The sequence below is a fragment of the Miscanthus floridulus genome, chromosome 2, assembly GCF_019320115.1.
Source record: "Miscanthus floridulus cultivar M001 chromosome 2, ASM1932011v1, whole genome shotgun sequence".
NCBI classification, from domain to species: Eukaryota; Viridiplantae; Streptophyta; class Magnoliopsida; order Poales; family Poaceae; genus Miscanthus; species Miscanthus floridulus.
The window spans coordinates 146,245,423-146,268,811 of NC_089581.1; the positions used below are offsets into that span (position 1 = coordinate 146,245,423).

The 23,389-nt window shown below is 44.1% G+C and overlaps 1 long non-coding RNA gene and 1 pseudogene across 1 annotated transcript; one reads left to right on the plus strand and one right to left on the minus strand.

Annotated features, from left to right (window-relative positions):
• The first annotated feature begins 1,035 nt into the window (after positions 1 to 1,035).
• On the plus strand, positions 1,036 to 15,449 carry LOC136537227 (glutathione S-transferase T3-like; annotated as a pseudogene).
• A 1,379-nt stretch (positions 15,450 to 16,828) lies between these two features.
• LOC136539994 (uncharacterized) lies at positions 16,829 to 17,757 on the minus strand. The gene is made up of 2 exons (XR_010779825.1): positions 17,720 to 17,757; positions 16,829 to 17,352 (listed from the first exon to the last, which is right to left on the minus strand). It is a non-coding gene; the product is annotated as an uncharacterized lncRNA (long non-coding RNA).
• Between the last annotated feature and the right edge of the window lie 5,632 nt (positions 17,758 to 23,389).

Consider the following 23,389-nt stretch of genomic DNA (forward strand, 5'->3'; position numbering starts at 1 on the left):
ATGCATAATATGCATGATTTGCAGTGCCTAAATGCTGGCATAACACCGGGGTGTTACAAAGGCTCTTACCATGGTCACGTGATATGATCCATTCTGAAAATACTGGAGGTATAACTAGACTGTCAATCAGCACTTACCCTAAAGTTTACTCCCTCAATCAGCACTTACCCTCAATCAGTAGATTATCAGTAGGTGTCTTTGATTATCAGTAGATTACTGCATGTCTTTGATTATCAGTAAAGTAGTGCATTTGGTTGACGTGCTATGTTTTCCAGAAGAGTAGTTTGCTTCTTCTCTTTTGTATCTGCTTTACGTAGTGGTTATTAACAATTGCTCAATCAAGAAGGTAGTGGTTATTTATTAAATTAGTTGTAAGATTATCAGTAGATTACTGCATGTATTTGATTATCAGTAGATTACTGCATGTCTTTGAAATGTTGGACTAGCAGTAGCAGTGAAAGATTACTGCATGATTATCAGTAACCGGATTGCCAGCTTAAACCACCCAGTAAAGAACCTTTTGTGTTTAATCTTCATTATGTTATGCCAAATGTATTCATAGGAAAGTCTCTTTTTCCTCTTATGAGTGCATAATTAGAGGTAACCAGATGAGAAAGCAAGCTTGTGTTATGCATTTTGGATAACTTTTATGGTTTTTTCTAGTTTACTGAACCTTAGTATGTGCAATTATTCTCTGCACCTCAAAGCACACTTAATAGCAATTCAATGATGATAAGGACAGCTGAATGCTCGCATTGTTGACTCATTTCTTGATAAGGACGGGATATTTCATTCTTGTATGTTTCATGATGGTAGCTGCTCTGTCACTATTTCTTTTTATAGGGATAAAGACACACAAGGTGGTTTCATGAGGTACTTTGGCAATCAGCCACATAATTTTCATTTGGTTGGTACACCTTCTCACAATAGCCATGTCAATATATCTATTCCTGAAACCAATGGAGGAAGTTCTCCCTCAGAGGTGGAATTCTTATCAGAGCAGCTACCTGTTCTAGTGTCAATGATGAGAACGAAATGGTTAGGACTGAGAAGCGGATTATGTGGACACCACAAGAAGATGAAAGATTGATGAGTGCTTGGATTGAAAATTCAACGGACTCAACCACTGGAGCCGATAGGAAGGGCGAAGCATATTGGGGTGATGTTATCAAGGCATACAACAAGGAGACCCCACCGCAAAGGAAAAGGAATGCAAAGCAAGCCAAGGATCGTTGGCACAAGATTAATAGGTGGTGTGACCTCTTTGAATCTGAGTATTTGAAGGCTCGCAGGGTGTTCACAAGTGGCTACTCCGATGAGATGTGGATGGTGTAACACCCCGGTGTTATGTCTGCATTTAGGCACTGCAAATCACGCATGTCATGCATCATAAAGCATAATAATCATACATGCCTAATCGTGTGAATAATAATTGAAACATTTCTTCGAAACATCTGAAACATGCGTGAAACCTAGATGTTGCATACACCTGTTCAAGGATTGTTTTACCCTAAATTTTTCTTGCTAGGTTAGCAAAACATGTTTGGCTACTGTTGTAAATCATCTAGAATTGTTTATCACAATTTTTGGAGCAAGGTTTGTATTTGAATTATTGCCAAATTTTGCTTTAAAAATAATTCTCCAAAAATTAGGGTTTGAGTCAAAATTGACTTTAATTTTATAATTCAAAATCTATAATAAATCGGACGTTGGTCTTAAAATCAAAGTTGTAGAGGATAAAATTTTGAGCAACTTTTATTTTTGGTCCAAAGTTTGAAACTGCTTTGATTTAGTCCAAAAATTCGTTTGAATGAAAAAGGAATTCAAATTAAATTGAAAAAAATCTTGTTTTTACCTTCGTGGGCCTTGCGCCTCACTTCCCGGCCCAGTTCGCAAGCCGGCCCGGCCTAACTCGGCCTCCCTCCCGCGCGCCGCGCGCCGTGCGCCGTGCCCCGACCGCGCTCAGGCAATGGCCACCGCGTGGCGACCGTACGCCGGCGCCGCCCGCCGGGTGGCGCTCCTGCGGGTCCCACCGCCCGCTCGCCTCGCTTAAGCTGCCGCCAGCGCCCCGCTTCTCCCCACTCGCCTCATTCCGCTCGCTCCCTCCTACTCGCAGCAGGCAGCAGCAGCCACGGCGCAGCTCAGTGCCGCCGCGCCCTTCGTCGCCGCGTTCCACCCCAGCCACCGCACCATTCCCCGCCTTCTCGTGCCACAAGCACTGCCATCTCGCGCGCCACGCTGTTGACCCGCTCGCCTCGCGAATCGACCGGAGGTGAGGCCTCGCCTTGAGTTTTCCTTCACGCCGTCACTCGCCGGAGCTCGGCCGCCGCGCGCGCCTCCGTGGCCAGCCCTGCTCCGCCTTCCTCTCTTCCTATTTTCGTGCGCACCGTGCCCGCCTCGCAATGGCGAAGCTCGGTCGCGAGCCGAAGTCGCCGCTCCGGCCACCTTTGCGCCGGAACAGGCTCGCACCGCCACCCTGCAGCACCGCCGCACGCCATGACCGTCGGTCACCTCGCTCTGGGGGTCCTCTGGCCGCGCAAGTAGCACCAGCAGGTGCGCCTCCCCTTGTGGAGTCCGTAGGTAGCAACCACACCGCCGGTGACCTCACCGCCGGTGAAAATCCGGCCGGGCAAGGCCATCCCCTGCCTCCGGTCGGCTGACCAGTGGGGCCGGGTGACCCGCTGGGTCCCGCCTGTCTGTCTCTCTGGCGCGGGTTGTGGGTGGATAACCGGGTGTATCTAGCAGTTTTGAGCATGAATTTCAAAAACGATTTTTCAGAATTCTATTTAAATGCTTTAGAAAATGGTTGTGTACTCCTTTTAGCTCCAAATTTGTTGAAACAAATTTTTCTAGGTTCCTTATCAGCAGATCTACTTGGAAAAAATTGTGCATGTCATTTTTGAGATACTTTGCTGTAGAATTTTATTTAATCTTGAATATTGCTGATAACTTGAAAAATCTGTAGAAAATTCTATAGGCTTCAGAAAAATATGATTCCAAGTTTGTTAATCTTCTTATGTCATGTACTTCCTAGGAAAAATATGTTTCATGCATGTGCTGTGGGAAAATTTTGAGGTGTAGTTCAAGTACCTTTAATGGCTGATTTTTGTTATTTTTGCTAGAGCACAAATTTTGTATAAAACATGCATGTGACAATTTTTGTACAGTGATTATATACTATAAAGAACATAGGAAAAATACTCAATCTGTTGTTTGACACTTTTCATAGTACAAAGTAATTTCATGCTCATTTTTATGCTATAGCTTGTCATTTTTATGTAGGATAGTTTACTTATCCAAATGCCATGAAATTTTTATGGTAGTCCATTTAGGGTAGTATTATGCTACTGTATTTTTCTCAGATTTTTAGGAGCATCAGAAATATATGTTGCTATTCAAACCTATTATTAATTAGGGTTTAAGCAAGTGTTGCTTTAAGTGTGATTAAGAAATTAGTGAAACTTTGGTGTATCTTTGAAGCATTTCATAAGATATGTTAACTTAACATATTGGTAGTAGAAGAGAATGCAGTAGATGACATGTGCTTGTAGCATAGTTTCTTGAATGATGTTGACTACCTTGCATTTCAACATATCCATTGCATTCATCTCCTTCGATGCACCGATTGCATAGGCACTTACGCGCATTGCATCATACAGGATCGCAAACCAAGAACCCAGTCGTCATACCCGAGGAGCCCGAGGAGCAGCTCGAGGTGCAGCAGCAGGAAGTGCCAGAAGCCGACGAGGAGGACGTTGAGGAACTTCCGGAGTGCCCCGATCACCGTCCGAGCTCCTTCGAGAGAGGCAAGCCCCGGAGCATTTTTCTCCCGGTTTGCAATTATTTAATTAAATGCTTTACTTTAATTGATGCATTACGTTCAGGAGTTGTTTGCAACCGTTGCTGCATTATACCTTGTTTACCTTTGTTATACTACATCCTTGTTACCCTGTTATCCGCAGTCGAGTCAATGCTTAGCTGGCTTAGACCGGTAGAAGTCGGGTGATTTCCTGTCACCTGCGAGCTATAGGTGGTTACCTGGATCTGCTTGGATGACTATGAAGTCATGGTATAACTAAGTGTTAAATGAAGTTGAGACCGGACGGAGACTTGCAGAGTTTTGGACTGTAGTGTTTCCGTCTGTGTCGATTAAGGACCGACCGTTGTTGGGCCTCGAGTCATGTTGAACGCATGCCTTACATTTAGCTGGCCGGATAAAGTACCTTCCGACCGCGAAGCTGGGAGATTTTTCGGGCCGAGTAGATTGCCCGCAGCGCACTGTGCCGGAGCAGGTGTGGTAGGACACGGGGGCGAGATGATAAGACCAAAGCGCAGTCGGTCGGCCCCCGGGTACATGTGGTTCCTGGCAAACTCGAGATTCCTGGAAAGTTGACTCGGTGATCAATATCTCACTTTAGCGGGTGAGTGAGGTTTGTGTAAGGAATAAATCACCAGCTGGTTAGGAATCGATTCGAATCGCCATCGCTCCTGGATAGTGAGCACTTGACTTGAGTGACTTCATCGTAGTAAATGTTATGGAACACTTGGACAGTTATAATGAATATGACAGTATGGAAGTTGCTTAATGATCATTGGTTATCATTATCTGCTTAATCACATGTTTACTCTAGTATAGGTGCAAATCTAGTTGACAGGTTAATAATAATTAACTTGGCAATAATGCTTTTAGAAAGGTTCTTGAAATGCTAAAAAAATGCTTCTTTTTGCAAATGAGTCAGCTACCCTACTATAAAGCCCTTCATAATCCTTGGTGTCACTTATTTTCGGTTATGTCGGGTAAGTCTAGCTGAGTACCTTCTCGTACTCAGGGTTTTATTCCCACTTGTTGCAGATGGGCAGATGTATTACGGCTACTGTATCAACTGCCTTTATCCTGCGATGGGTGATGCTTAGGACCATGGGCATGGTCGTTCCTTATGTCTCATCTAATGCTTTTGTTGGAGATGATCATTCGCTGGCACTCTATTTAAACTCCGTGTGTGTGTGTAGTTTGAACAAATGACTTCCGCTATTTTCATTCGAACTGGTTTGTAATAACTATGTTGAAACTCTGATGTATTTGAGATCGCGAACTTTTATGTAATATGTGATGGTGACCGCTAAACTTATTACGATCATGGCTGGGACACGAGTTGGTTTGAAATCCTTCGTGATTTCACGGACTACCGGGTTATACGGGCTTAAGTTTGCTCAATCGTCTGCTCTGATGGATGATTTTCTTACTTAATTTCGTATAATTGGTCGGTTCTGTTACAGCTGGCATCAGAGCATGGTTTAGCGTGTTACTGTTCACAAGTGTATTTAAAACAAAAAGGCATTTGGAAAATGTGCTTTTAAAAACTATAAAGTGTGCCAGTGATCATATCCTTTATGCCCAGTTAAGGACTTTAGGTGGCTTAATTAAGTACTGACTGGGGTTCTTGCATCATATTTCTCTTTCGTCGCTCATACGGCGTGCTATTGTATGAGTGCCACTTGTTTGAGTGGTAATGAATGGATCATTTGCCTCTACGCCTCGGTAAGTGTGAGTTGTGAGAGCATGATCGGATACACCGCCGATCTAGGGTAAATGCTTATATGATGCCGGAGTAATTACGTGTTCTACGCATGTTTTACAAAGGTATCTCATGTATGGGTCTTCCGTCTATGAAGGCGATGCCGTCAATAGGACGATGGTTCGGGTAGTTACTACCGTTGTACACGTATCTGGGGATTCGTGTAGAGCGTGTAGATAAAACTTTACTGCTTTTATGCATTCATTGGGAATTGGGCTGAAATGAATTTTCTGCAGGTACATAACAACGCTATCGTGTAGAACGTATTAGCTACGTATTGAGAGATCGTTGTATGCCACCGAATTAGTCATTAGAAATTATTTATTTCCTAAGTTTGTGAGAACGTACGACCCGTACATACATCATGTTACTTGTGCATTTCATTCATCTCATGCATTCCTCCCCTTATAAATTGATTATCTCATTTTGATAAAAGATGTATCACCAAAATTATGTTTCCCCGAAGTAATAAAAGAACTTTTGCTACAGATGGCCCGCACGAAGCAGACCGCCCGTAAGTCCACCGGAGGAAGAGCACCCCGACGTCCGTTGGCCCTGAGGGAGCACCGCACCACGGACACCTTCTTGAGCGAGTTTGGCATGCCGACTTTGCTTTGGAGAGTGCTCCATGATGTGGGGTACCCAGAGGGTCAAGAGCCGGTGTACTCTTGGAATGAGAGCCAGTTGGCAGATGATGGACTTGTAGTGGTGGAGATCACGGTTCCTGCTCTCGGTGATGCTCCAGATTGGGATGGTTGGCATTTGGAGTTTGAGGGTCGCACTCCAGCTGAGGGTGCAGAGGGAGCAGCCTTCCGTGTCATCAGGGACATTATGAGCAGATTTCCCAGTGAGCTTGCTGCAGCTCTAGCTGGTACTTTTCCTAGGGATGATCCTCGCGATGCCATTTGGGTTCAGCCTCAAGGAAGTGCATTGGTCAGAGGTCCAGCTGAAGGACAGGCTAGCGACAACCAGGCAATGAGTGCTATGTTCGCCGCCATCAGAGCATATGAGGGTCTCGAGAGTACCTACTGGACTTTGACTGGCTTGCGTAGTGAGGATAAGCTCAAAGGGAAGAAGCAGAAGAAGAGACAGGCACGAGCTATAGCTAGCTTGCAGGAGCAGTTGGCTGATATGAACTTACAGCGAGATCAGGCGGTTGAGAGAGGTGATAGAGCTATGCAGCGAGTGCATACGTTGACTCAAGCCAACAACAATGCAGATCGCATGATTGGACAGTTGGTTCAGGAAAGGAATGAAGCCTGGAACGCAAGAAACCTTCTGCTGCAGAGAGTCGATGAGTTAGAGGAATACAACGGCAACCTGCACGAGGAGTTTCACGCGCTCTACAATGGGGTTGGCCCATATGCTCCACCGAATGCCGCTGGCATGGACATCGATGACGACGACCAGGATGAGCCGGTAGTTTCACCTGGAGGCGATGGTGACGTCTCCAATCCCAATGATGGCCCCGAGGAGTAGGCTAGTTGCTGTGCGCTAGTATCTAGGTCCTGTCGTGATGACCTTTCTTTTGTTGGCATGTAATCCATCGTATGTTGTTTCGAACGTATGAGACTTGGCATGTGGTTGGAACTTGAATTTCAAATGCGATATCTGAACGCATAAAAAGTCCAGTGTATGTATGCTGGCAATGTGATTTTATGGACGCGATGTTTGCCATTTAAGTATTTCGATTAAGTGCTGTCGTTTTAATTGGAATGCGATTGTTGTGCCTCTGTTTTATTGTATGAATTTATTCTCTCCAGTAAATTCAGTACGGCATAAGTTTTCCTTCACTCGCAATTATTACAGCTTCACTCAATCGTTACTTGTTGCTGAAATATGCAGATGACAAACACTCGCCGAACCACGTATGAAGCCGCTGAGCCCGGTGCTAACGGTACGGGGACCGGTGGTGGTGGTGGTGGAAACCATGGCAACAACAATGAGCCTCCCCATGAACCGCATTTGCCACCTCCTCCCCCGTTCACCCCCGAGATGTTTCTCGCACAGCTGCTCGGGAGTCAGCGCAACGCGGAACAATCTCAGAAGAACATGGAAGATTTTCTGCGCACCATAGCCAACAACGTGCAACGTGGTAACAATCAAGGCGGTGGCATGGGAGTAAACCAGTATAGCAGTTTCAAAGATTTCATGGACACCAGGCCACCAGTATTCAAGGAAGCAACAGAGCCACTCGACGCTGAGGAATGGATCAACACGATGGAAGATAAATTCCGTGTGTTGAGGATGACTGAGGTGCTGAAAACGGAGTATGCTGCACTTCAATTGCAGGGACCGGCGGGAATGTGGTGGAAGCACCATCGCACCACCTTCCCTCCAAATGCTCAGATTTCTTGGAGAGAGTTTGCTGAGGCCTTCCGTGGAGTCTATATTCCACCCGGGCTGACAGAGATGAAGTTGGGAGAGTTTCTGGCATTGAACCAGGGCACCAAGACCGTGACGCAATACCTGCATGCGTTCAACAACTTATGTCGCTATGCTCCCGACATGGTTGACACAGATGCTAAGAGAATAGCCAGCTTTAAGAGGGGTCTCAATCCAAAAATGATGAAGCATGTTGGTACCAACAACCGCGTCAGATTCAATGACTTCATCAGCGACTGTCTGAAGCAGGAGAAGAATAACAATGCTAGCACCGCAGCCAAGACACGCAAGAGAGCCTTTGAAGGAGGGCCGTCTCAAGCTAGAGCACCTATGGGAGGTCGTCCCCCATATCGCCCATCGGCACCTGGTGCTAGATTCAGGCCACCTCAGCCAAGAAGCCAGAATTTCCGTGGACCTCAAAAGCCGTACAAGATGGCAGTACAGCCCAACAAAGTAGCCGCAACTGCGGTGCAAGGCAGTTCCAAGGGAGCTGTGGGATCTGCCGGGACAGTAAGAGGACCCTGCTATAACTGTGATCAACCCGGTCATTTCTCGAGGTTTTGTCCGTACCCGCCCAAGAAGAAGCAGCAGACTTATAATGCTAGAGTGCATAGTACAACAGTGGATGAAATTCCAGAGGGAGAGCCTGTCACTGCTGGTAAGTTTCCTGTCAACGAAAACCCTGCAGTTGTTCTATTTGATTCTGGATCATCGCATTCTTTTATGAGTCAAGCATTTGCACAGAAACATGAACAACTATGCACAGAATTGGGTTATGGTTACCATATAAGTTCAGCAGGGGCTGATGTTTTGACCAACCGGATGGTTCGAGGGGCAACCCTTGAATTAGGTAGCAGGAAGTTCCGAGTGAACTTGATAGTTATGCCTGGGTTAGTCTTGGATGTCATTATAGGGATGAATTGGATGAAGGATTGGGGAGCAGTCATAGATACTGGAAGTCGAGTACTTACCCTTAAGGATCCACTGGGTGAGGGTACTTTCCAAGTACCATTGCCTCGAAGAACAGACCTTATAAGTGTTACATGCGCTACAGCAGTCATTCCTATTCATCAGATTCCGGTAGTGTGTGAATTCCCGGACGTATTCCCGGATGAGCTACCTGGTCTTCCGCCAGATAGGGAGATTGAGTTTGGAATTGATCAAAGATTACAACTTGAATGTGCAATATCATCCTGGTAAAGCCAATGTAGTGGCAGATGCTTTGAGCAGGAAGTCACATTACTTGACTGTGCAGCCATTACTTGAAGATGGATTCGATCTAATGCATCCTGCTGTGTTAAATAGTATTCAGATTAGTTGCTCTTTGGAGAGTAAGATAATAGAAGGTCAGAAAACTGACAAGGGGATATTCCACATCAAAGAGAAAATAAAAGAAAAGCCGTCTCAACACTTTAAAGTGGATGAACAGGGCGTGTTGTGGTTTGACAACCGTCTTGTGGTTCCCAAGGATCGAGAGCTTAGGAATAAACTCATGTATGAAGCTCACCTTTCTAAGTTATCTATCCATCCTGGAAGTAGTAAGATGTATCAAGAACTAAGATCTCGATATTGGTGGACCAAAATGAAAAAAGAAATTACAGCCTATGTTGCCAGATGTGACACATGTTGTCGAGTGAAAGCAATTCACATGAAACCTGCCGGTATGTTGCAACCCTTATCAGTCCCTAGTTGGAAGTGGGACGATATCAGTATGGATTTTATCACAGGTTTGCCCACTACTCAAAAAGGGCATGATTCGATTTGGGTAATTGTGGACCGTCTTACCAAGACCGCTCATTTCCTACCTGTCAAAACCACTTATCGACCACCTCAATATGCCGAAAAGTATGTCGCAGAAATTGTGAGGTTGCATGGTATACCAAAGACCATAATATCTGATAGAGGCTCACAGTTCACGGCCCACTTTTGGGAACATTTACACAAAGGCTTAGGAACTAGTTTGATCCGCAGTACCGCTTATCATCCTCAGACAGATGGTCAGACTGAACGAGTGAATGCTGTTTTGGAAGATATGTTAAGAGCCTGTGTATTGTCTTCTAAAGGATCATGGGAGTCATGGTTACCATTAGCTGAGTTTTCTTATAATAATAGTTATCAAGAAAGCATCAAGATGGCCCCATTCGAAGCTTTATATGGCAGAAAATGTAGAACACCATTGAATTGGGTCGAACCTGGAGATAGAAGGTATTATGGCATTGACTTTGTAGAAGAAGCCGAGAAGAGAGTTCAGATTATTCAGCAGAATATGAAAGCAGCCCAATCACGTCAGAAAAGCTATGCAGACAAAAGAAGAAGACCCCTTGTATTTGAAGTTGGTGACTATGTTTATCTGAAAGTCACGCCAATGAAGAAGAAAAGGTTTGGAATCCGAAGAAAGCTTGCTGCGAGATTCGTAGGACCATACAAGATCTTGGAACAAAGAGGTCCGGTAGCCTACAAGTTAGAGTTACCTGAGACAATGAGCACAGTTTTCCCAGTTTTCCATGTATCACATCTCAAGAAATGTTTGCGTGTTCCGGAGGAAAGAATAGAACCTCGAGGTATCCAACTCAAATCAGATTTGGTGTATCGTGAACAGCCAGTCCGAGTGTTAGACACTAAGGAACGTGCTACTCGGAATAGTGTGGTGAAAACATACAAGATACAGTGGGATCATCATGATGAGGGAGATGCAACTTGGGAAACAGGAGAGTATCTACAAAAAGCTTATGAAGAATTTTATAACAAATGGTTCGTAACCCAAATCTCGGGACGAGATTTTTATAAGGGGGGAGGGCTGTAACACCCCGGTGTTATGTCTGCATTTAGGCACTGCAAATCACGCATGTCATGCATCATAAAGCATAATAATCATACATGCCTAATCGTGTGAATAATAATTGAAACATTTCTTCGAAACATCTGAAACATGCGTGAAACCTAGATGTTGCATACACCTGTTCAAGGATTGTTTTACCCTAAATTTTTCTTGCTAGGTTAGCAAAACATGTTTGGCTACTGTTGTAAATCATCTAGAATTGTTTATCACAATTTTTGGAGCAAGGTTTGTATTTGAATTATTGCCAAATTTTGCTTTAAAAATAATTCTCCAAAAATTAGGGTTTGAGTCAAAATTGACTTTAATTTTATAATTCAAAATCTATAATAAATCGGACGTTGGTCTTAAAATCAAAGTTGTAGAGGATAAAATTTTGAGCAACTTTTATTTTTGGTCCAAAGTTTGAAACTGCTTTGATTTAGTCCAAAAATTCGTTTGAATGAAAAAGGAATTCAAATTAAATTGAAAAAAATCTTGTTTTTACCTTCGTGGGCCTTGCGCCTCACTTCCCGGCCCAGTTCGCAAGCCGGCCCGGCCTAACTCGGCCTCCCTCCCGCGCGCCGCGCGCCGCGCGCCGTGCCCCGACCGCGCTCAGGCAATGGCCACCGCGTGGCGACCGTACGCCGGCGCCGCCCGCCGGGTGGCGCTCCTGCGGGTCCCACCGCCCGCTCGCCTCGCTTAAGCTGCCGCCAGCGCCCCGCTTCTCCCCACTCGCCTCATTCCGCTCGCTCCCTCCTACTCGCAGCAGGCAGCAGCAGCCACGGCGCAGCTCAGCGCCACCGCGCCCTTCGCCGCCACGTTCCACCCCAGCCACCGCACCATTCCCCGCCTTCTCGCGCCACAAGCACTGCCATCTCGCACGCCACGTTGTTGACCCGCTCGCCTCGCGAATCGACCGGAGGTGAGGCCTCGCCTTGAGTTTTCCTTCACACCGTCACTCGCCGGAGCTCGGCCGCCGCGCGCGCCTCCGTGGCCAGCCCTGCTCCGCCTTCCTCTCTTCCTATTTTCGTGCGCACCGTGCCCGCCTCGCAATGGCGAAGCTCGGTCGCGAGCCGAAGTCGCCGCTCCGGCCACCTTTGCGCCGGAACAGGCCCGCACCGCCACCCTGCAGCGCCGCCGCGCGCCATGACCGTCGGTCACCTCGCTCTGGGGGTCCTCTGGCCGCGCAAGTAGCACCAACAGGTGCGCCTCCCCTTGTGGAGTCCGTAGGTAGCAACCACACCGCCGGCGACCTCACCGCCGGTGAAAATCCGGCCGGGCAAGGCCATCCCCTGCCTCCGGTCGGCTGACTAGTGGGGCCGGGTGACCCGCTGGGTCCCGCCTGTCTGTCTCTCTGGCGCGGGTTGTGGGTGGATAACCGGGTGTATCTAGCAGTTTTGAGCATGAATTTCAAAAACGATTTTTCAGAATTCTATTTAAATGCTTTAGAAAATGGTTGTGTACTCCTTTTAGCTCCAAATTTGTTGAAACAAATTTTTCTAGGTTCCTTATCAGCAGATCTACTTGGAAAAAATTGTGCATGTCATTTTTGAGATACTTTGCTGTAGAATTTTATTTAATCTTGAATATTGCTGATAACTTGAAAAATCTGTAGAAAATTCTATAGGCTTCAGAAAAATATGATTCCAAGTTTGTTAATCTTCTTATGTCATGTACTTCCTAGGAAAAATATGTTTCATGCATGTGCTGTGGGAAAATTTTGAGGTGTAGTTCAAGTACCTTTAATGGCTGATTTTTGTTATTTTTGCTAGAGCACAAATTTTGTATAAAACATGCATGTGACAATTTTTGTACAGTGATTATATACTATAAAGAACATAGGAAAAATACTCAATCTGTTGTTTGACACTTTTCATAGTACAAAGTAATTTTATGCTCATTTTTATGCTATAGCTTGTCATTTTTATGTAGGATAGTTTACTTATCCAAATGCCATGAAATTTTTATGGTAGTCCATTTAGGGTAGTATTATGCTACTGTATTTTTCTCAGATTTTTAGGAGCATCAGAAATATATGTTGCTATTCAAACCTATTATTAATTAGGGTTTAAGCAAGTGTTGCTTTAAGTGTGATTAAGAAATTAGTGAAACTTTGGTGTATCTTTGAAGCATTTCATAAGATATGTTAACTTAACATATTGGTAGTAGAAGAGAATGCAGTAGATGACATGTGCTTGTAGCATAGTTTCTTGAATGATGTTGACTACCTTGCATTTCAACATATCCATTGCATTCATCTCCTTCGATGCACCGATTGCATAGGCACTTACGCGCATTGTATCATACAGGATCGCAAACCGAGAACCCAGTCGTCATACCCGAGGAGCCCGAGGAGCAGCTCGAGGTGCAGCAGCAGGAAGTGCCAGAAGCCGACGAGGAGGACGTTGAGGAACTTCCGGAGTGCCCCGATCACCGTCCGAGCTCCTTCGAGAGAGGCAAGCCCCGGAGCATTTTTCTCCCGGTTTGCAATTATTTAATTAAATGCTTTACTTTAATTGATGCATTACGTTCAGGAGTTGTTTGCAACCGTTGCTGCATTATACCTTGTTTACCTTTGTTATACTACATCCTTGTTACCCTGTTATCCGCAGTCGAGTCAATGCTTAGCTGGCTTAGACCGGTAGAAGTCGGGTGATTTCCTGTCACCTGCGAGCTATAGGTGGTTACCTGGATCTGCTTGGATGACTATGAAGTCATGGTATAACTAAGTGTTAAATGAAGTTGAGACCGGACGGAGACTTGCAGAGTTTTAGACTGTAGTGTTTCCGTCTGTGTCGATTAAGGACCGACCGTTGTTGGGCCTCGAGTCATGTTGAACGCATGCCTTACATTTAGCTGGCCGGATAAAGTACCTTCCGACCGCGAAGCTGGGAGATTTTTCGGGCCGAGTAGATTGCCCGCAGCGCACTGTGCCGGAGCAGGTGTGGTAGGACACGGGGGCGAGATGATAAGACCAAAGCGCAGTCGGTCGGCCCCCGGGTACATGTGGTTCCTGGCAAACTCGAGATTCCTGGAAAGTTGACTCGGTGATCAATATCTCACTTTAGCGGGTGAGTGAGGTTTGTGTAAGGAATAAATCACCAGCTGGTTAGGAATCGATTCGAATCGCCATCGCTCCTGGATAGTGAGCACTTGACTTGAGTGACTTCATCGTAGTAAATGTTATGGAACACTTGGACAGTTATAATGAATATGACAGTATGGAAGTTGCTTAATGATCATTGGTTATCATTATCTGCTTAATCACATGTTTACTCTAGTATAGGTGCAAATCTAGTTGACAGGTTAATAATAATTAACTTGGCAATAATGCTTTTAGAAAGGTTCTTGAAATGCTAAAAAAAATGCTTCTTTTTGCAAATGAGTCAGCTACCCTACTATAAAGCCCTTCATAATCCTTGGTGTCACTTATTTTCGGTTATGTCGGGTAAGTCTAGCTGAGTACCTTCTCGTACTCAGGGTTTTATTCCCACTTGTTGCAGATGGGCAGATGTATTACGGCTACTGTATCAACTGCCTTTATCCTGCGATGGGTGATGCTTAGGACCATGGGCATGGTCGTTCCTTATGTCTCATCTGATGCTTTTGTTGGAGATGATCATTCGCTGGCACTCTATTTAAACTCCGTGTGTGTGTGTAGTTTGAACAAATGACTTCCGCTATTTTCATTCGAACTGGTTTGTAATAACTATGTTGAAACTCTGATGTATTTGAGATCGCGAACTTTTATGTAATATGTGATGGTGACCGCTAAACTTATTACGATCATGGCTGGGACATGAGTTGGTTTGAAATCCTTCGTGATTTCACGGACTACCGGGTTATACGGGCTTAAGTTTGCTCAATCGTCTGCTCTGATGGATGATTTTCTTACTTAATTTCGTATAATTGGTCGGTTCTGTTACAGATGGATACAGCCGAGAAGTTCTATTTGGATCACAAGCTTGGACCCTTTGTGATTAAGAATGCCAAGAAGTTCTATTTGAAGGCTCGCAAGGTGTTCATAAGTGGCTACACCGATGAGATGTGGATGGATACAGCCGAGAAGTTCTATTTGGATCACAAGCTTGGATACAGTCGTGAAGTGCCAAAGTGGAAAACATACAACGAAAAGCTGAAGAACGCTCGTAAAAGGAAGTCATATCACCTCGAAGAAGATGTGGAAAATGTTGACAGTGAAGATGAGATGCCAAAGCGACCAATGGGACAAAAGGCAGCTAAAAAGTCCACTCTTGCTGCAAAAGGCAAGTCAAAGGCAATGGGTAATGATGGAAAATCAGAGGAATCCGCAAATCATGTGAAAAAGCTTGATAAATTGAGCAAGATCCAAGAAGTTAATGCAAACCGCATGAAGGTGCTAGAGATGCAGCAAAAGTTATCTTCCGATAAGATTGAGACCACAAGGCTTACCCATTTAACAGCATAGGAGAACAGAGAGTCCAAGAAATTTGAGATGGAGGGGAGGAGGCTTGAGATGGAATCAAAGAAGCTTGAGATGGAGGGGAAGAAGCTTAGAAAGAATCATAGATGATGGATGCATATAACAACCTCATCTCACAAGATCAAGTTCAATGACAGACGACGAAAAGTCTGAGCGACTTGCTGCCATAAAGTGTTTAAGGAAGATGTTTTTTCCTGAAATTATCTAATGATTATTCTGAAGTTTCCCAGGTGCAGTGTATGCTTTCTGATTTTACATGTTATCTTGCTTCCTGATTTTACATGTTATCTAATGATTATTCTGAAATTATCTTGCTATATGCTTCCTGATCAGCAGCATGTCATCTCATATGTCTGTTGTTGAATTCTCAGTTAGCTTTCTCAGCTGAAAACTACTATTAGTTGTTCGTCTGATCTTCTTCTTCGTTCTGTTTGTTTACAGGATGAGAATCAGAAAGCTAGTTGTTGTCAAAACTCAACAAGATGCTGATGTATGGAGCTGTCATGCTTTTATTTTCTAATTTCATAGTACCTTGAAAATTTGCTAATTTCTTTGGCTGTCATGCTGATATATGGAGTTACAGAAATGCCAATGCATAGTATCTTGAAACATTTCTAATTTCTTTGGCTTCATTTTGTGTATTTAACGTAGCTGTGAATCTATTATCTATCAAACAGCAACACAATGATATACAAAATGATATTCATGAATGATCTTGGCTACATGCAAAGTATTAAATAGTTTGTAGACGACACCTATCTATGGGTTGTATGATCTGTCCTTCTAGCTGTCTATATATCAGATTTAAGGCTCTTACAGACGACCTCCTGTGGGTTGTACGTGCCCTTATTTAAAAAAAAACACTTATTTACCGTGCCTTCCTTGAAGACGAGAGTTAATTACCTGGCAATTAGGAGGCACCTATAGCTTCCATGGCGCAGCGCCCCATGGAAACTCTCTTCAATTGCTATCCACTGCTTTGAGATAAAAATTCACATGCCGCTTGCCACAATCCTGCCCAAAGGGAGCAGGCCAAGTGTGCGGGTTCTCTGATCAACTGTCAGGCGGTTGCACGCAGCGGCAAAGTGCGCCGGTCGGCGATTGTCAATGGCCGCTTGGCATTGGCAGCCGTGCTGCTCCCCGCGGATCAGGCAGGCAGGCAGGCGCCGCATCGGTTCCGTAACCTGGATTCCGAGTGGATTTCACTCGTTTTTTACCACGAAACTTGGGGCTGTGTGTGTGTGGTGATATTCGGGGCCATATGGGAGATTCCAGTTTGCTGTCTGGGTGGTGTTCCGTCCCGCGGCTCTCGTCTACACTAGTGATTTGCGCGCGCCCATACGCACGTAGAGCCACTTCATTCATTTTAATTACTTACAAAGCGTGAGAATATCTTATCAAAATATAAATATAAATATAAAGAGAGTGAAGGAATGTGTTGACATATTTATGGATCTGAACAAAATATAATGAGATACAACATGGGATCATATGATCAAAAAGAAAAGAAGAAAAGAAAAATTAGAAACATCGGTAATCAAACTTCAGACCTGCACTGTAATCTCTGACTAAGCTGACGCAGATGTATGATCTTGCATTATAAAATCTCAAATTTGATGCTAAGGGAATCTGATGACAGAATCTAAGTGGAAATGAGTGGATTCACAATTCATACATCACACGGACGAAAAGGAAATGACTTCCGTGAATGTAAAGTGCACATGTAAGGGATGATTTACACTATCAAGTGAGAAAGTCAAATTGTTAAATTGCCAAAGAAAAAAATACAAAACTCAGGATAATATCTTTGTTCAACGTGGAGCCTGGCTTATTGGGAAGTTGAATCATGGCTATCCCACATGCCTGAACGATTAATCCTGTGACATCAAAAAAGGGGGGATACCATTTAATCCACTTTTAGGAGGTTTGATGACAGATCATAATCAGTAATACATAAAATTTAATTAAACTGACAAATTTATAAAGTACGTTGTGTCATCAGCACATGAAGATATAGCTCGGGTAAAAGTGCTAAGGTTACAGGCATACTGTCTTTGCAGTGATCTTCATGTAACATGTGAGCTCAATGTCGATAAAGAGGCAGAGAACACCTGCCCTCAGGAACAGAGAAACAAATTAAGTAGCATTTAGCACAGAAAAGGTATGGTGCACCTACAACGGAAGTATCAGCATAGAACACAGCCTATGATGCAAAATATACCTTAGCCGACATGCATGCACAAGCCAGGCAAACTAAACCACCAATTCTATATGTAAACCGGTGTCAAATACTCAAATAGTATTTTTTTAGAAGAAAATACTCAAATAGTATTAACTGCTAGGCAACATTGGTTCTAGGAGTGTTGGCACACGGAGTCAACAAATCCATGACCTCAACTGAATAAAAACCAGCCATGATGCCAAATCCTTTTGTGTGATATGCATATGTATAAAAAGCAAGGCCAAAGAAAACTTCACCTAGTTGCTGAAGCAGCAGCCATGATGTCCAATCACCGATAAAGCTCTTCTTATGAAGACGGCATCAACACTTCTCCATTTCTCCAAGGCTAACCACCATGGGAAATTAGAAATTAACAAGCAGTTAAGCACCAGGAAACAAACCTCCTGAGCTCAGAAATACACTGAATAAATTATCTATTGTATGAAGGAAATTAGGACTTGGAGAAATGGAGAAGTGTTGATGCCGTCAGCATAGAGGCATATTTACCTCCTGAGCTCAGGAAACAAACCAAGTTTGTACATATGCATATCACACAAAATATTCATACAATAGAGGTACAGGCTATCACTGAACTCAGAAATTAGGAAGCTGACCGTTATATACACAAAGCAGACAAGGTGCTGCTGGTGAAGTGCGCTGAGTCATCTACATCCTCATGATATATCTACAACAACGCAGTGAAGTACGGTCCTTCTAAAACACTGAATCATCTACAAATACAACCATCTACTATACCATGAACATCCTCGTACATAAATACACTGAATAAATTATCTATTGTATGAAGGAAACGAAAGAACTGAGAAGATATTTGAGCCGACAATGACACAAATGTAGTAAAAAAAATACCAGAGAAGGAATGGAGGCAGTCAAAAGCCTTGGAGTTGGAGGCCTCAGGACCGAGGCACCCACACAAACCTCAGATCCAAATGGTGCAAACCTACAAGCACGAAGAAAAGCGTCGTGAGCACCCTGCATCACAGAATCGGGCAAAAATACAAAAGAACAAACGACAGGTCCCCCTCATTTTTCCTGTGTAACCAATTTTATACCCTAAGTTTTTGTTATTCTTAGCTTTCTCTACATGCTAAAACAAAGAAGGAAAAAGTTCATTAAATATTTAGATATCTTTTTCATAGACTTGTTGGCCATTAGCTTCTTCTATGATAATCACCACACTGCCATTAAAAAAGCTGGCAAGAAGTACTATGTTGCTTTCAATTCTGAACCCCTTTTCAAGCTGGTGCCGTGATCTACATCTTGATGAACACGAAACCTAGATGATTTTCCTATTGTGCACCTTCTGGCAAGAAGTACTATGTTGCTTTCAATTCTGAACCCCTTTTCAAGCTGGTGCCGTGATCTACATCTTGATGAACACGAAACCTAGATGATTTTCCTATTGTGCACCTTCTGGCAAGAAGTACTATGTTGCTTTCAATTCTGAACCCCTTTTCAAGCTGGTGCCGTGATCTACATCTTGATGAACACGAAACCTAGATGATTTTCCTATTGTGCACCTTCTGTGCTAAGGGAAAAGAGAATCATATTTATGAAGTGAAAAAAAGAAAACAGAGGAAAGCAGGGATAAATGAGATCAAGTAGAGTAGGCAAAGAGTAGCGAACCAAATTTGGATATAAAATCAAAGATAAAAATCATAGAAAAGAGATCGATGTATATACAAAATTAAAGCAAAAACCTGCATAAGCAAGGAACAACATGTCGTTCCACATCTGGAATCCCCAGATCCCAAATGTCAACATGAGATCCATGGATACTAGTCCATCACGCGCGACCTCGCGCGCGTCGGCGGTCAGTTAGAAATGCAATCATAGAAGTGAAAGCAAAATACACCATGAAGCACTGCATAGCTGCTGCAACTTATATAGAAGCAAACGGCATAGTAAGTATCAATAAGTGGTAACCAAAAATTTAGACCTACATCGATAAGAAGCCTCGGAAATATTTATGTAATAGTTTTAGCGAAGCACAAACCAGACTGTAAACCATCAAATACTGGCATGTTTGCCGAGAAGGGAACCAACAGGAAGGAAACATGGCAATATAGAGGACACCACACTGTAAACCATCCACTACTAACTTGATAAATCACAGTTATTGCTTGAAACAGTAACTGCAGAGGACACCACACTGTAAACCATCCGGTACTAACTTCTTTGCCAGGAAGGGAACCAACAGGAAGGAAACATCGCAATACAGTTTGAAAATTTAGCTGAACACTTCAAAGTCACACTCATAAAATCACAGTTATCGCTTGTAATTAATGGAATTACAGTTATTGAAATTAAGAAGCAGAACAGGACCATAGCGCATAGATGTAGAATTGCATACCATTAAAGTTAATGAGGATTGTATACAAACATATAACTGTAATTACAAAGTATGTATACAAACATATAAGGTAATGAGGATTGTCGATATGTATACGTCTTGAGAATCGATATGAAGTCTTTGTATGTCACCGGGTCCCTATCTATGGAATCAAAGACCCATGCCATGCTCCTCTCGACATCGACGGCTATACAAATCCAGTGGTTGTTGCATGGATTTAATCATAGAACTAGATAAGCTCTTTTGCATCGAATAAAATATATCGAACAAAGCTTTAAGTATAAAGTTGAACTTACTCGAAGTTGTATGGTAGCCATATAGTAGAGTGTTGTTGGAGAGTTTTGAAAGCCAGGGCAATGTATGCCGCAACCTTAAGGGACTCTTCCCTTAGTTTCGCCGTACGGATGTGCTCTTTCTCCCGAAGAGTCTTTGCGGCAGCTAGCTCTTTGGCATCCAATTTCCATTGTTTAGGGTAATTAAAATTTGTTTGGGCTATAGCTTGAAGGTCTAGATACCCGGCTTTCACACTTGGCATTTGTTTGACAATGTGCACTTGCATTCTACAAATCACGGCATTGGTTAGTTACAACAAAATTCAAAGATTACATTCATATCATATCGGGAGGACAAGGACTTACAGACACCACGTGCGAATTAGATTCATCTCCATTTCTCCCAGGTGAAAGCATGTGTGCATGCCATTAAAGTCAAAGACAATTTTCCCGGCTGGGCTTCCAAATGTGCCGGTGGAGAAGCATGCTTGCATGAGGTCTATGCTCGTTGGGAGAACATGCAAGTACCAATCATGGAACCTTCTCATTCCAAGTGGTAGGCGCTGGATGTCCCAGTTTGGTAGGAAGTGCTTGCCTCTTTCATGTGTTTTCGAGAAATCTTTTGACCATTTGATAGCATCAACATTTGGATACTACTTTGCAATTTGGTGGAGTTTGCTAGTGACGGCCTCCTCAGAACCCCGTGATGGGACTTTTTTAACTTGGTTCTCAGGCTTGAACTGGTCATGGGAATACCACTTGGACACCGACGAGACGTCTTTCATCAGAACATAAACTGGCCTTATGGTGATTGGATGCTTCTTTCGAAGTTCCCATTTAGGCACGTCCTCATCTTCTTGTGCATCACCTTCTTCAGGAGGCACTTGTTCATGTATCGGCTGTGCTTGTTGAGAAGACTGTGGCATCTCATCATGCACTTGCTCGGTACGAGCTGGAGAAGGTTGTGGCATCTCATCAGGCACATACTCGCTAGGAGGCGAGGAAGAATGTGGCATCTCAGGAATGTGGTGGTCACGGGACGATGAAAATATCTCCCCGACCTCAACAACTTGCTCTAAATTTGGGAGAGGGGGAGGCGGCGAAGAAGCAGTCAATATAATATCCCATTTGTGCCAGAGGATGAATTGCCCCATAACGTCTCCAAGTAACACTAGCCCCTCGGGAGTTGCGTAGTCTATCCTCCACTGCATGAACTCGGGCTTCACGGTATGCACCTCGACCCTAGTGTAGTCCGGTGGTATCTTATTATTGTGGTGTAAGCCATCGGGAGGATGTGCCACACCCGTTGCCACCTCCATCACAGTGTTCTGCCGGCCGCTGAGAAACATCAAGGTGCAACTAGTTGGTTCCCGTATGCGATCGACGGGGGTTGTGGCTGTAGTGGAACCTTGGCTGCTAGGAACTTTCGGAGGGCTGCCAACTAATGCTAGTTCTCCTGACGATGTCACTAATATCCGTGGCTCCATAGATAGTCCTTGCTCCTCCAGTGCCTTCGCAACTAGAGCCTTTACTTGGAGCTCAAGATTAGTCTCTCGGCCTCTGCCATGTTTCTTGTACATGTGCTTGTCCTCTTCGAATCCTTGCTTCCAGGTCGTCCTTTTCCCTAGCCCCCTGGTGCGGCCTATGTGCTCCTTATTTTCCAAGCCAAGGCTAAGCTCGTCTCTCTCTTTGGAATGATTGAATGAGCCCTTCTCCTTGTCTTCAACATATTTCAGTATCCTTGATACTGCCTCTTGGGTCTCTAGCTTATCAAACTTAAGATTACCGCCGGATGATTCTGTACTCCTCACACATATCCAATTCCTTGAGCGTACATTCAAATTTGTCACATCGATATTCCCAGCAGCTGCGGCCTCTTCGTTCATCTTCCTAAACTGCTCTTCCTTGGCATAGTAGCCACCGGGGCCTAGATGATGGTGGTGTTTGTTCCTCTTTGCCAGCTCGGTGTTACGGGCACTAAGCTCCAATGCCTTCGGTGAAGTCTTTTGAGCCACGAGCTTCTCCCATTGACTAGGAGTTATTTTGTCGAACTCGTTGAAAGGAGTTAACCCCTTTTGGATATACTTCGTGTTAAGCTCCGACCTCCAACGTCGGAATGACTCTCCCATCATCCTAAAAGCATTTTTTACCAGTTCGTGCTTATCCTCCAAAAATCTAAAATTGAGCTTCAGCTGCCTATCCCATAGTTCATTCTTTTTGTTCTCTGGTACCTCTTTCTAGTTAGGGATTGCTGGGTTCAATTTATCTCTTACTAGGGCCCCGATTGTATTATAGAATCGTCCTCTTAATTCCTCTGGCTCAAGGATCTCCCCTGCTGGCCTGACCTCTGTTATCACATAGCATGCCTTATCTGGATATAGATTTCCTTTTCTATTCCCTCGTTTCCTCTTAGGCTTGGTAGTCGTGGTTGTGTCTTGAGGTTGTGGAGCAGAGGCATTGTGATCCGTCTCTGTGGTTGTTGCCTCTGCTCTCCTTTCCTCTACTTCGTCTTGTCCAGCGAGATGTCGTGGACGTCGACATCGTCTTTTCTGAGTTTCCGGAGGGACCTATATATACGATAGGTCAAAGTGTTAGCAGAGGTAACATAACCAAAGCTTTAGCAAAATTTACAAGCTAAGGCTTTTCTCTACCTCCTCGTTCGGGTCAAAATCCTTGTCCAAATCTCCCTCCGTTGGCCTCCTTTTGGCTTCACGTGGAAAAGGATCATCGAGACTTTCATATCCCTCTTCTGAGTCATCATCATCATCATCCTCTTCTTCTTCGCCTTCAGCAGCCTCTCCTGCTCTTCCTTCTGCTCCCCCTTCATCCTCGTCACACTGCTCCTGAGTAAGCATCACTTCTAGATCCTTTTCTAACTCGTTATCAAACTGCTCCTGAGTTAGCTGGTCCTCTAGTGCTTGCTCCTCATAGGTTGGCTGCTCATCACGCTCGGGGCATCGGGCTGCACTGTCTGGTGTCCACGACATTATTTCACGCTTTGTTCTAATAGATGCAAGAAAGTGTGCTTTAGGTACGCGAGAAGGTATAAGAAATAAAAAAGGTCTATAAACCAAAGTAGTCATATGAAACAACAATATATCAAAAAAATGAGTAGTAGCAGTAGTAGAGGCCTCAGAAACATGTCAATCATCATTTGATCATGAACTTGGAGCATCAAGGCATCATAACAGAGAAGAGAGGAGAAGGTAATGTAGGGGCGGCTGCTAATGATGCCAAGTTCCTCACAAGTTCTTGATCATCAGCTCATATTCCATATAATG